We start from the raw sequence: 12,489 nt of genomic DNA, 5'->3' as shown, positions 1-12,489 counted from the left end.
ATAAATTTTTCTTACTTTTTAACTGATTATCCAGAGGAGAATGCAGAAAGCTTTTTGTGTGCAGTGCTGTATATGGGTAGTGCTGCTCAGCTGGGACATCAAGCCAGCACCGTGACTTTCAGTGTGCAAGGCATCCATTGGGGCACCCACTACAAAATGGCTGTGATTAATGGCTGTGCCATCATTCATGTGTCTGCATGTGGATTCATATCAGAGCTATTTGGGAATCGTCAGCACAGACTAGGGCAGCCCCCAGTTAGCAGGGTTTCAGTGTGACTGAGCCTGTTAATTACAGCGCCTATTCCCAACCAGGTTGCTTGCAGTGTTCCCAGCGACTGGGAGCTGCCAAGTGGTGTTGACAAAGCTTGTTTTAAAACAAAGCCATGAAATGGAAGTGTGCTGCTCATTCATTTCTACATGTTAGTTATTGCAAAGGGAAGTGTGGTGTTATTACAGCGGGTATGAGCCTCTTCCCGTCGCACTTCTGTGGCTCTGAATTTATTATACATATTCTCATAAATTATTTTGTTGCTATAGCAATACTTTCTGTGGGCCTAATCCCACTGTTATCATTTACAGAGAGGCCCTTCACTTTGTTCTCTCAGTGCAATGACACCTTCACTTTGGCAAATGACCTTCCAAATCACATTTTAGGCTATCTTTGCTCTTGCTTTTCAATGCTAATCTGGATTAGGGAATTCTTACTTTGGATTAAAATTGACTTGAATATTCTTAATAAAGTAAGTACTGATAAAACACATTTATAAAACTATAAAATATCATATATGTACATATGTGAGATGTTATTGCTCTCTACAGCATCCTGAAAGATGGAGAGGTGGGAGTTGGACTCTTCTAATGAGTCACAGCAATAGAACAAGAGGAAATAGCTTCAAGTTGTGCAAGAGGAAGGTCAGTTTGGATATTAGGAAAAATTTCTTCTCTGGAAGAGTGGTGAGGCACTGGAATAGGCTGACCAGGGAGGTGGGGGAGTCAGTCCCTGGAGGTGTCCAAGAAAAGGATAGGTGTGACACTGAGGGACATGGTTAGCAGGCAATATAGGAGGTAGGTGGACAGTTGGACTGGATGATCTTATTGGTCTTTTCCAACATCAATGATTCTGAGATTCAGTGATTCTATGAGTGTGTGTCCATAATTAAATGGATCTTTTTATACTTCAACATTTTCTGTGTAGAGAGGATGATGGCTGAGGAAAAACACAGTGTGACAAGAAACTGCATATTCCCCATATACAGAATTCTGAGCTCCATTGCCATAGTTGCTTCTAAGCATCTAAGAAATGTCCTTCATCAAAAAACTTGCACTCCCAAATGACATTCATTCATTTGATGTGTGGTGTATCATTTGCTGCAGCAAGTTTCATATGAGATATCCTGAAACCTAAAATCTGAAATTTGCAGCTATTTTACCAGCATAGAAAGGTGTTACCTATTTAGTTGTGATGATACTCTCTGTGAAGGAGCATAGTTTTCCCAGCACCAGCAAGAGAGCAGAGCAGGAATGATTATAGGATGAGATGCAGCTGAGGCAGTCATCTGATGGGTGTCAGCGTTGATGGCTTTTAATGTTTCCCCTTAAAGCTGCAGCTGTTCAAACTCATACTTATTTCTCTTTCCTCATTTTTTCTGGTGACATGGCTAACATGTTGTTTCCACATACAAATGTGTGGTTTTTTCCACATTGCTCATGGACCAAGCATCTGCTGTCCCTCATGCGGAGTCTTTGCAACTCTTGGTGATCCTTTACTCTGTGGTTCATAGAGCAGTGATGGATTACAAGATTAAAATGTCAAAATATAGATAATTATGATTGTACATGTGTAAGAAATTTCAGCTCAAGGCAAAAAATTAATGTTTGCTTTGTATTAAGTAATTCTCATTTAAATAATGTTCTTCAATATTAATTTTTAAATGGACAAATTTAGGAATAAGACAGGCCTCTGGGTGATCTTTCTTTAATGCCCTAAAAGAGTAGTTATAATACTGGATATATTGCCACAAACATGAAGAATCTTGGAAGATTAATAACTAAAACTCAAGCCATTGAGCAGCTGAAAGGATTCCCATATTGTTTTTTTAAATGAAAGCATTTGCATCAGCAGTTGCCTTACATAAAGCAAATGGATGAGCTCTGAATGAGGACCAAATCAGAAGTGCTGTTGAAAATAGGGGAGGAAAGTCTTTTCCCTGTGCGGAAGTGCTGTTCTGGGTGGGTGCTAAGGGCTAGGCTTGCCATGCACTTGAATTCTGTCCAGTAGCTGATGTCTTTCCTCTCTTTAAATGTTATTGCATATAGATGATATCTATGTACCTAGAAAGTTCACATAAATTATATTTTTCTTTTTATTCTTAGCAAGAACTAAGTTTCCTTTTCAAGAGACTCAGTTGGGATTATCCTGTCATTATTTTCAGTCTTTGTTTTTGTTCACATTCCATAACAAGTAATCCTAGACTAAAATCTACTTGATGCTTATATACAGCAGTCCATCATTTTTTTTCTGAAACTGCTTTCAATAAATCATTTCCCTGTGTTACATATAGCAGAGACCTCTGCTTTTCTAAAACGGCGCAATTCCTTACTCATGTTCAGTGTCCTTGCATCCTTCTGTAAGGCATGAACTCCTCTGGAGCCACTATGGCTTTCTCCAGAGATGTCAAATCTCTGTGGTTTCAAAACTCTGTTATTTAAATGTTTAGGATGCTCCTGCTATGTATGCAGAGCACCATTTTAATGTACTCTCTTAATCGGAAGATGATGTCATTGATATCTATAGTGATAACTTCTCCCCAGCTACATGACTAATGAAGACTTTGACCAGTTTCTGGATATTTTCTTTTCCTCCCACCCCCAACTGATGTCTGCTTTCAGTTCTTCTTTTCCTGTGATCTGTAAAGATATTTTTGCCTGCACTTGAAGCACTGAACAAAAACATGGATCTTTGAGGAGGCTTTTCTCATGTGAACTTGTTTCTCTTCTCATCAAAGTTATCCTAAAATGTGGATATTTTATGTAAAATTGGAATATTGTTTTAGTTTGGAAACAAGCAAAACCCTTCAGCAGGGACATTAACACTTTAGAGGAGTTATTATATTGGCGTTAATTTCTTTCATTTTATTACAACATCTGGGTGTTAAATATATGAGTGAGGGAGATGACAGGAACAAATCCCTTTTGAGGGCTGGAGAACAGGAGGGATGAGAAGGAGTTTATGTAACTTATGTTTCTAAAATCCCACATGTGAAACATCATAGTGACCCCAAACTCATTTTGTGTTGGAGCATAGAATTTAAGCAAAAAAAAAACAGAAGAGGATTGAGTTCACAACTGAAGTTATTTTGTGAATTTCACTCTGTGTTTGCTCAGGCTCTCATGGTACCTGACCTCGCCTCCACCTCCATCAGGTACCTCAATCAGATTTTAGTAAACTCAGTGTTGTGAATTGTCTTTCTAGAACAAGATTTGCAAATGTGTTTCTGGTAGTTATTTTACCAATCTTTCTTCATAATGAATGTTACTTGTATTAAATACTAATTTGGGGTGAGCAATTAATTTTTATCATGGCCATATAACCAAACCAAGATCATTTTTTGTTGTTTATTTTCCTAAGTAACAAATCAATTTTACAATTTGAGCAGGAAAAAAACTAATTGAGGTTAGAGGAAATATAGATAACAGTGTATCTTTGTTAGGCTACCGAAATACAGATACCACTTTTTAGTTATGGATTCTGGAGGTCTAAACTTAATGTCTGGGATTTTGCATCATTAATTTCATAGCAGAGTTTATCGCTGAAAGCATTAATTTTCTTCAGAATGCAAGAGGCAAATTTTTCTGTGTAAACAGTCATCAATCTGTGCTGTTGGTAACAGAACAGCCCTACGTTGCTGTGGAGGCACTGGGAGTCTTACTGCTTCTCAGAGTCACTGGATGTGTTTTAGGCGTTCATGTCCCATTAGTGATCCTTGCTGTCACTTTGCACTGACTGGCTTTCTCCAGCTGCAGGGAATCTCACACTGCACTGAATTCTGGAACACCAGATGAACACTCAACACAGGTGAAGCCGTCACAGAATGGCTTGCCTTGATCTAATCTTCTGCTCACTCTGAGCATTATCTAATCCCTAGCAGCAAATATATGTTAGCTTTGAAAGGCAAATCAGCTTTTTCATCCACCAGCCAAACCATGCTTTGGGTTAAATGGTACTAGCTCATGTCATTTTGTTGTTGAGGAAGGCTCTACCAACACTGGCAAGTCAATCTCACTATGCGCAGTGCTCTTCTTTGGGACTTCCAACAAACAAAAATCCTCTGCTTTTCCTTTGTTCTCCTTGCTCTAACCGTTCAGGTTTTCCCCAGGTACATGCTGTTGCTCTCTGTTAACCATGAAATCAATACACTTTGAGCAGGACAAGGAGCAAATCTCAGGCATGATGCATGCGCTGCAGTCAGTTCCAGTCATGTGCTACATCTGCTTCCTGAAGTTGTCTAGGACAGCAGGCTCTCAAACACTAACCATTTTCAGGTGGCATGGCAATGTGTTCTGCACATGGTCTAAATTGGGGCTTTTCACATAGCCATCACATTTGTTTAGGGAGAAAGCTCCTTTCCAGAACAGAAACACAACATCATCCTTTCCAGTTCCATCTGGTAAGAATAAACTCTGCAGTGGAGTAAACCTATTGTCCCTGCATGTCCAAGCAGAAGTTCCCACCTTATTGCACCTGAAAACATGTCTCCTGTAATGGCCATCAAATAGATTTCAAACATGTGTGGACAAGCCAGTAAGTGTTATTTTGATTCCATGGTAACTTGAGAAAAGAGTAAAGGAATTGGGCAAAGGGGAAGATGATCTTACTAGCAACATGCATATTGGAAAGGAGGGCAAATATATCCCATAAAGCAGATGGAGGTGGACTACAAAAATACTAGACTTGCATCTGCATGCATAGCTTTCTAGCTCTCCAGCTTGGTGGCTTAAGAAACATTCCTGCTCCTCCCCCAGTATTTTTACTCCCAAAATAAAATTATTTCTCAGTATTATTGCATCTAAGATAATTGCATCAAGCTCCTATCCCCAGATGTTTAGCACTGCATTGTCAAATGAATGTGGCAGAATCTTACACATTTTTTGGCTAAAGTCTTCTAAACAAAGAACTGGCAGCCTTCTAAAGAAAATCAGTTTTTACCTTATCAGTTAGTTGCCTTACCATCCTCCATCCTAGGTGGCATTCTTGGCTGGAATTCCCCATGTCAAAATTTAATCACAGTCATACTTTGTAGTCCCAGCATTCCACCTGCAAGAGTCCAACTGTGATGCTGAATCCCCAGATTCAGTACTTCTGGCTGCAATGGAGAGGGGCCCATACAGCAAGCTGGATCCCGCAGAGCATCTCATCCCCAGTGCCTGCAAAAATGCCAGGGAGAAATGCAGCCTCAGTGAGGTGCAGAGAAGCACACCAGGTAGTGCTGTACCACTAAGCCATAGAACAGAGTAAGGCTAGAAATAAAATAAATATTAAAAAAAAAGCCTGAAAGTTAGAGTTAAGGATGGAATTAAAGAATGCAGATTTATTAATCCCAATTGTTCAAACCAAACTCCAGCTCAGATAACGTCTCTTTTCCCATAAGCTAGGATTGTTAAGCTAACACTCCTCTTTCAGAATATTTTTCTATTACATAGTTGTTCATGCTGAGCTATTGATTTTTTCTTGGCTGTAATCAGATGTTATTACTTTCTCTTAATTTAGTTTTATAGCTGTTTAATGAATGCTGTTCCTAAATGGAGGGGAAAAAAATAAAATCAGAGGATTTAGGAAGCTAGAAAAGTCCCTGGAAATTGATTTGTGGTGTATTTTGGATAGGAGGAGGCCCTGCTGCTCGCTCCCCTTCCTTGATAAGCCTACACAGAACCACAGACGAGATTATTTAGTCAGTTAAAAATCATTCTGAAGTGAAACAACTTCCAGATGCTTCTCTAATTTTGCGGGACATGGAACCGCGAACAATTGTTAAACTTTATCCCTTTTGCTTCCTGAGTTTTCAGAGAAAGAAACAGATAAAAGAATGTGGAAAAAATAAAAATAAAATGTTCCACTGCTGAGCAATGCTTGTGTAAGGGGAACCTCTGGACTAAATATATTTACTGAAGGTATTGCCAAAGAGCACAGGAGTTTGCAGATGGGAATTTTCAGTTGGGAAGGATGAAATTAGCACAAAGTGGGGAGTATGGGAAAAGGGAGAGAAATCTGTCAGCTGAAGGGCTGTGGTTCAAGGCTCTGAGGAGCCCTGCACAGCCCTGCAGGTCACAGGTGCACCTCGAGTATAGGGCTGTGTGTGCCAGGCTCAGTGCAAGAGCAAGTCCTTTTGATACTTGATGAAAAGCTTATAGGCAGGAGAGGGAGTGACATTTAGTATGGTCTGACAGAAAAAGGGGGAATGGCTTTACACTAAAACATGGGAAATTTAGATTATATGTTAAAAACACATTCTTTACTCAGAGGGCGGTGAGGCCCTGGCACTGCTGCTCAGAGAGCTGTGGGTGCCCCAACCCTGGAGGTGCACAAGGTCAGGTGGGATGGGGCCCTGGGCAGCCTGAGCGGTGGGGGGCAGCCAGCCAATGGCAGGGGTTGGGGCTAGGGAGGCTGTAAGTTCCCTTTCAATCCAAGCATTCTGTGATTCTATGAAATCCTGGGAGTCATATCACTGCATTCAAGAGCAAGATTGGACACGTGTCTTGTAGAAGCTTGGTATTGGTAAAGTTAACCATTAGAAGCCTCGCTGGACAGATGCATTTATTATACGGTTATTGCTATCCGTGTAGCTGGCTCTGGTGGAGATTGCAAGACAGAGATCATGAGAAGTATTTTCGGCAAAACATTTTTGCTTTTAAAATTAAATTTTACTTGCTGAAGAGCAAGCTTCTAAGTAGCAGTTCTTTCTAACCCTGCATATCTACAGTGATACTCAAGTGTATTTTCTGCAGTTGTCAAGACTATGAATTAAATCTTCCATAAAATTTTGATAAAGATCTCGAAGCTTCAACTTCAGACAGCATGTACTTATTAAAACTCCTCTTACTGGATGTTTAATATAATATTGACATCCAGTAATTAATTTATCCATGATAGCATTCAATTTTTTTCTGCCAATTAATGCAGCAGTATTCATTTTCTCCTGTCTTAGAAATAAACGGAGAAGATACCATTAAATTTTATTCTCTTGCTTTTTATGTGGTTTTCACATTTCTTTTCCATCCATTCTATGCTGAATGTTGTACTAAGCTGTGGAAATTCACCATTTGCCACAGCAAATGCCTTGCAACAGCCTTTACGAGAGCGCAGCATCACAGGTGGCTTCAGAGATGTATTCCTCTCATCTCTCCCACTCCTCCCATTCACCAACCTACTTGTCTGGGACAAGGAATGGGGACATGCACAAGCCTCTGGAACCTCCCAGGAAAGGGAAATACAGATTTTGCAGTACCAGTTCCCCAGTGGTACCATGCAAAGGGTGTTTCAGTATCCCCTGCTCCCGTAGCTGGGGTTGTTGCAGTATTTGGGGGAATTGATCTCTCACTTACCCAGGTTGTGCTGCCTGAAAATCATGCATGCTCAGCTCGAGAATCTTGCTTTTTGATTTTTTTCACTGCTCTGATTTCTCATGTGATTGCTGACTAGAAAACCAAGTGGATTTTTATCATCTCTAATTTGTATTCAGCAATTAAACACCAATACGATCTGTTCATGTGGTTGCAGCATTGCTTGGAAAAGATCTAGTAAAGCCTTTTTCTATCTTGCCCTGTAAATGGTGTCATTTTACATTAATGCAGGCTCTGTTTCTGTTGAAGCAGCTCCCGTGCTTTTTGTTGGTTCTTTGGATTAGACTGGCTGTTATGAATTTGACAACAGTTATCAAATCTCCCCTGCAGCGGACTGACTGTCAAGGATATGATGGTCAAATGTTTCACATATTGCAATCAAACCATTTGTGTTTGGTTTGAAGAATTCCAAAAGAAAGCTGTCAGCTAAGAAATGAAGTCGAAGTAGCCTGAAGCTTTTGGAGCATGTTGATCCAATTATGATGATCCACTCATATCCTTCAGCTTTTTTCAAAATCAATTTTCATTTTAGCTCAGGGACGGGGTTTTTTGTTGGTAGTGCAGGGAAACATCTGTAAGGGTATTTCAGATGTGTTGTTTCAGGAAATTTCTTTTTTTTGTGCAAGAGAGCATTGAACTCTACATGTATTTTGTAAGTGTCTTTTGTATCCAGTGCACAAATATGCACTTGTATTATACGTTGTCTGCCTGTACATATGCCTATCAGTATGTACACACAAGCAATGAAGAATAAGCTGAAAATGAATTCTAAATTTACTCATGCTCAATCCATTTGCTTGAATCTGAAGCGGGGAGAACCACAGCAAAAGCCCAAAGGAGGGGTGATGTCCAGATAAACGGATGTAAAGAAACTTCAGCCATAGGTGTTGTGATGTTCAGCTGGCGTATAACATCAAAATTGTTTGTCACCAGCAGGGCTGTATCCTGCAGGGACACTGTTGCGTGATGCTGACATGATGAGCAAGTGGTCAGCTCCTTCCTTTCTTTCCTTTAGCTCTCAAATAATGTGTGAAAGTGCCTAATATTTATTATTATATTCTGCTGCCAGAGTGTTGTTGATGTCTTTGTACCCAACTCATACTGAGACTGAAGCCGTCGTGTGAAGGATGTGATTGAATACCAAAGCCATGCTTACCCACCTGGGATCAAGCATACAGCATTTATGAATTAGGACAGCAGATTTGATCCATGAGCTGTTCTCATTCTAGATAATGCCTTCTTGTCACATTGTTTCTGCACAAGATAAATGACAAATATTCAATAAATTTAATTAGATGAGGAGATATTCCAAGCCTTTTGCTATGGTAATAAGAAGTTGAAATTTAGGTTCCTCACTCTGGAGGCCACTGATGGGAAGACAAACTCTCCAGTGTCCAAAAAAAAACCCAAAGTCTCCCCAGCTGTGAGGGGAATGAGAAACAAAGATCTGTCCTGTAGTTATCATTCTCATCAGCTCCAGTTCTGCTGATGGTGCCCATGGCTGGGTGTAACACCAGTACCTCCAGTCTGGCTCTTCTGATCAGGAGATCTTTGCGTTCTTCAAACAATTATTTCCCAAACTATCCAGACACCCAGTAACCGGTGAATCCAATTATCTTTCCCAGATCCATAAATGATGTTCAGAAACCACCTGTGTAATATCTTGATCAGTTAACCCAACAGTAAGAAATACTTAAGTTTCCACATTCTCCAGGAAGTGAAATTTGACCTTTTCTCCATGATTCATATTCAGCCTCTGTTTAATGATTGTTCTGCTGTGAGAATACAGTACAATGAGATAAGGGAGTCCATCTGTAACAGCAAGAAACATTTCAAGGCTCAGCATTCATATGCTTAGAGAGAAAGTCTATCACAGGTAGGAGGAGAGGCAATGGCTTTCAGTTGTACCAGGGGAGGTTCAGGTTGGATATTAGGAAAAGCTTATTCTCTGAAAAGAGTGGCGAGGCACTGGCACAGACTGCCCAGGGAGATGTGGGGGTTGGAGTCACCATCCCTGGAGCAGTTCGGGACCCATGGAGATGTGGCACTGAGGGCCGTGGGTTAGAGCAGTCACAGGTATGGGCTGATGACTAGATGGTCTTGGTCTTTCCAACCTTAATGAATCTATGATTCTGTGACATAGTAAAGGCTTGGTAGGGCCTGATTTGCTGAAGAACATAGAAAACTATTCAGTACAGTTTGGTTTATTAAAGATTTTAACTTCTAAAATGAGATGTTTATAGAGAAATTAGTCTTCTTAATTTTACGCCAACATGTCTACAGCTGAAGTAAGTGTACGTACAACTTCTTTTTCAGCAATACATTTGGTTAAATCAAGATATTAACTAGATTGCTAGTATTTTTTGTGGCATGGGGTAAGCAAAGGCGTAGCTGATGATACTGAAGTATCTTTGCACCTTGCAACGCAGAGTTTTAAGAATGATTTTGACAAATGTTGGCTTTCAGAAGGAACCAGATTTATTTTTATTTGGCTTGAAGTCCTGGCATTTCTTAAAGAAATGAAGAGTTTATTTGAAAAACTCCCAAAACCCAAGAACAAATTACAAACACTGACTTTGATGGAATGATGCTGGTTTGCACCAGTTGGAACTCTCACCTCTTTCTGTCCTACTTCATCCACAAATTTGCAATAAGACGACACCAAATTCCCTTATGATTTTACTAGGAAATGCATCAGCCCCATCAAGGCAGTTATCTGGAAAGAAACAGACTGAGACACCGAATACCTTGCCAAGTAGTTTTATGAACTGATGATAGAGAATTGCACTAAGATCAGAGTTCACCTTTCAAACCTTTTGGTCTGAATGGGCTTTATCTTGGACTGAAAATACAGCCAAGAGATGCTGAAGTTAGAAAACGAAGCAGTTAGTTAGATTTTGGAGTCCACTCACCACACAGGAGAGCTGCTGTTCAAAAGCACTATGCGAAAAGCATTTAGGGTTTTATTTAACTGTAAATATTTATTGTTCTTCAGTGGAAGTCCCAGAGATGGGCTTGGAATCCAGCTGGCAGGTTTTCAACAGAATGTTAAATTTTGTACACTCATCTCCAAGCTGTGCAGTTAGCAAGTGTCAGGAGCTGCCGAAGACAGGGCCTACAGCAAAGGCCAGCGATGAGGGCAAGTTTCTCAGAGATAAACACAATGGGCTACATTCTGCTCTCAGATGGATTTATCTTTCTTCTACTCTGTCATCCCCAAACCAAAGGACTGATTTCCTTATGAGCAGTTGCCTCAATTCAAAGCAAAGCATTTTGCTTCATTTTCAGACTCCTGAGACCTTCATTATGAAATCTTTCCCTAATCTAGGTAATTTTAAAAAATATTTTATTTTTTATTGTGTAATAGAAATGGAAGTCAGCATTTCATGCTCCTTGAGGAGTTACTGCACCTTTGTGTTTGCCAGTGTGATGACAGCACTGCACAGATGTTTCAGACAACCCTGGGCCTGCATAAACACAGTAAAAAGCCTGTCCAATCTCTCCAGACACTGAATTGTACAAGGAGTAAAGCATGCAAAATTAATACAGCTCATGATATTGAAATAAGGAAAATGCCAATCAAAATCTCCAAGTGCTAATATGAAGTATCCTGGGAAGACGGGACTTCAACTAAAACCTGTGTCAGCACCTGACTCCCTTGCAGAATGGTGAGATTAGTTATTTTGTAGTATGATATCGTGTGGAGCTGTGATGATATCTGTGTAACTGCTGCATGAAAGCCAGCTCCAACATGAGATGAAACACAGGGCTGCAGATGGTATGGTGGTGTTTTGCAGAGTGACCTGGTACTCATGTATCCAGTTGGAGAAGAAAGACAGAGCTCTGTTCATATCACATCAGATCAGAATAGGTGGCTCCTTTGAGCTACCTCAAGAGAGACATGGACCTGTTGGAGCCTGTCTAGAGGAGGGCCACAGAAATGATCCAAGGGATTGAGCATCCCCAACAAGGGCAGGCTGAGAGAGCTGGGGAAGGGAAGGTTCTGGAAGAGCTGAGAGTGGACTTTCAGTATCTAACGGGGGGCTTTGAGAAAAGGGACGGACTTCAGCAGGATCTGTGATGATAGGACAAGACAAAATGGTTTCAAACTAAAAGAGGGGAGGTTTACATTGGACGTATGGGAGAGGTTTTTTACAATAGGGGTGGTGAGGCACTGGCACAGGTAGCCCAGAGAAGTGGTGGTGCCCCATCCCTGGAGACACCCAAAGTCAGGCTGGATGGGGCTCTGAGCACCAGATGGAGCTGTAGGTGTCCCTGCTCACTGCAGGGATGTTGGATGAGGTGATCTTTAAGGGTCCTTTCCAACTCAAACAATTCTGTGATTATTTGAAAAAATCTAAAGGGGGGGGAAGGAAGAGAAGCGAAACACATGAGGTTGGAGTGATCCTACCTGTATACATACCACCTAAAGCTCAGCCTCAGAGTGCATGCTATTGCAATGTTGCTGTCTGTTTTAACAGTGCAGGAAGATCTCTAATACTGCCTGTACCCTTGACGCTGTGTGCTTTCTGCTCAAAGCAGAAAACACATTTCAAATTAATGCATAAATATTGTAAAATTTCTTGAGTTGTCTTTAGCTGCTTAAATTTCAAACATGAGTAAATGGAATAATTTTTATTTTTTATTATTTTATTTTTTTTACCACGAGCTGCTGCTCAGGGGCAAATGCATAAAGATGATGCATTTCAAAATTGAAGCTTCTGACTCAGAGTTTAGCAGAGTCATTAGTCATGTCATACATGCCAAGTCTGGTGGAATTTGGCATAGCTGTTTAAATTTTAACAAGGGGTAAATTAAATGAACCTTTACCTAAGATATACTGCTGAGGACAGAATGCCTACGGTTATGATA

The sequence above is a fragment of the Excalfactoria chinensis genome, chromosome 4 (genome assembly GCF_039878825.1).
Source record: "Excalfactoria chinensis isolate bCotChi1 chromosome 4, bCotChi1.hap2, whole genome shotgun sequence".
Classification (NCBI taxonomy): domain Eukaryota; kingdom Metazoa; phylum Chordata; class Aves; order Galliformes; family Phasianidae; genus Excalfactoria; species Excalfactoria chinensis.
Note: the sequence above shows the minus strand (reverse complement) of the source record.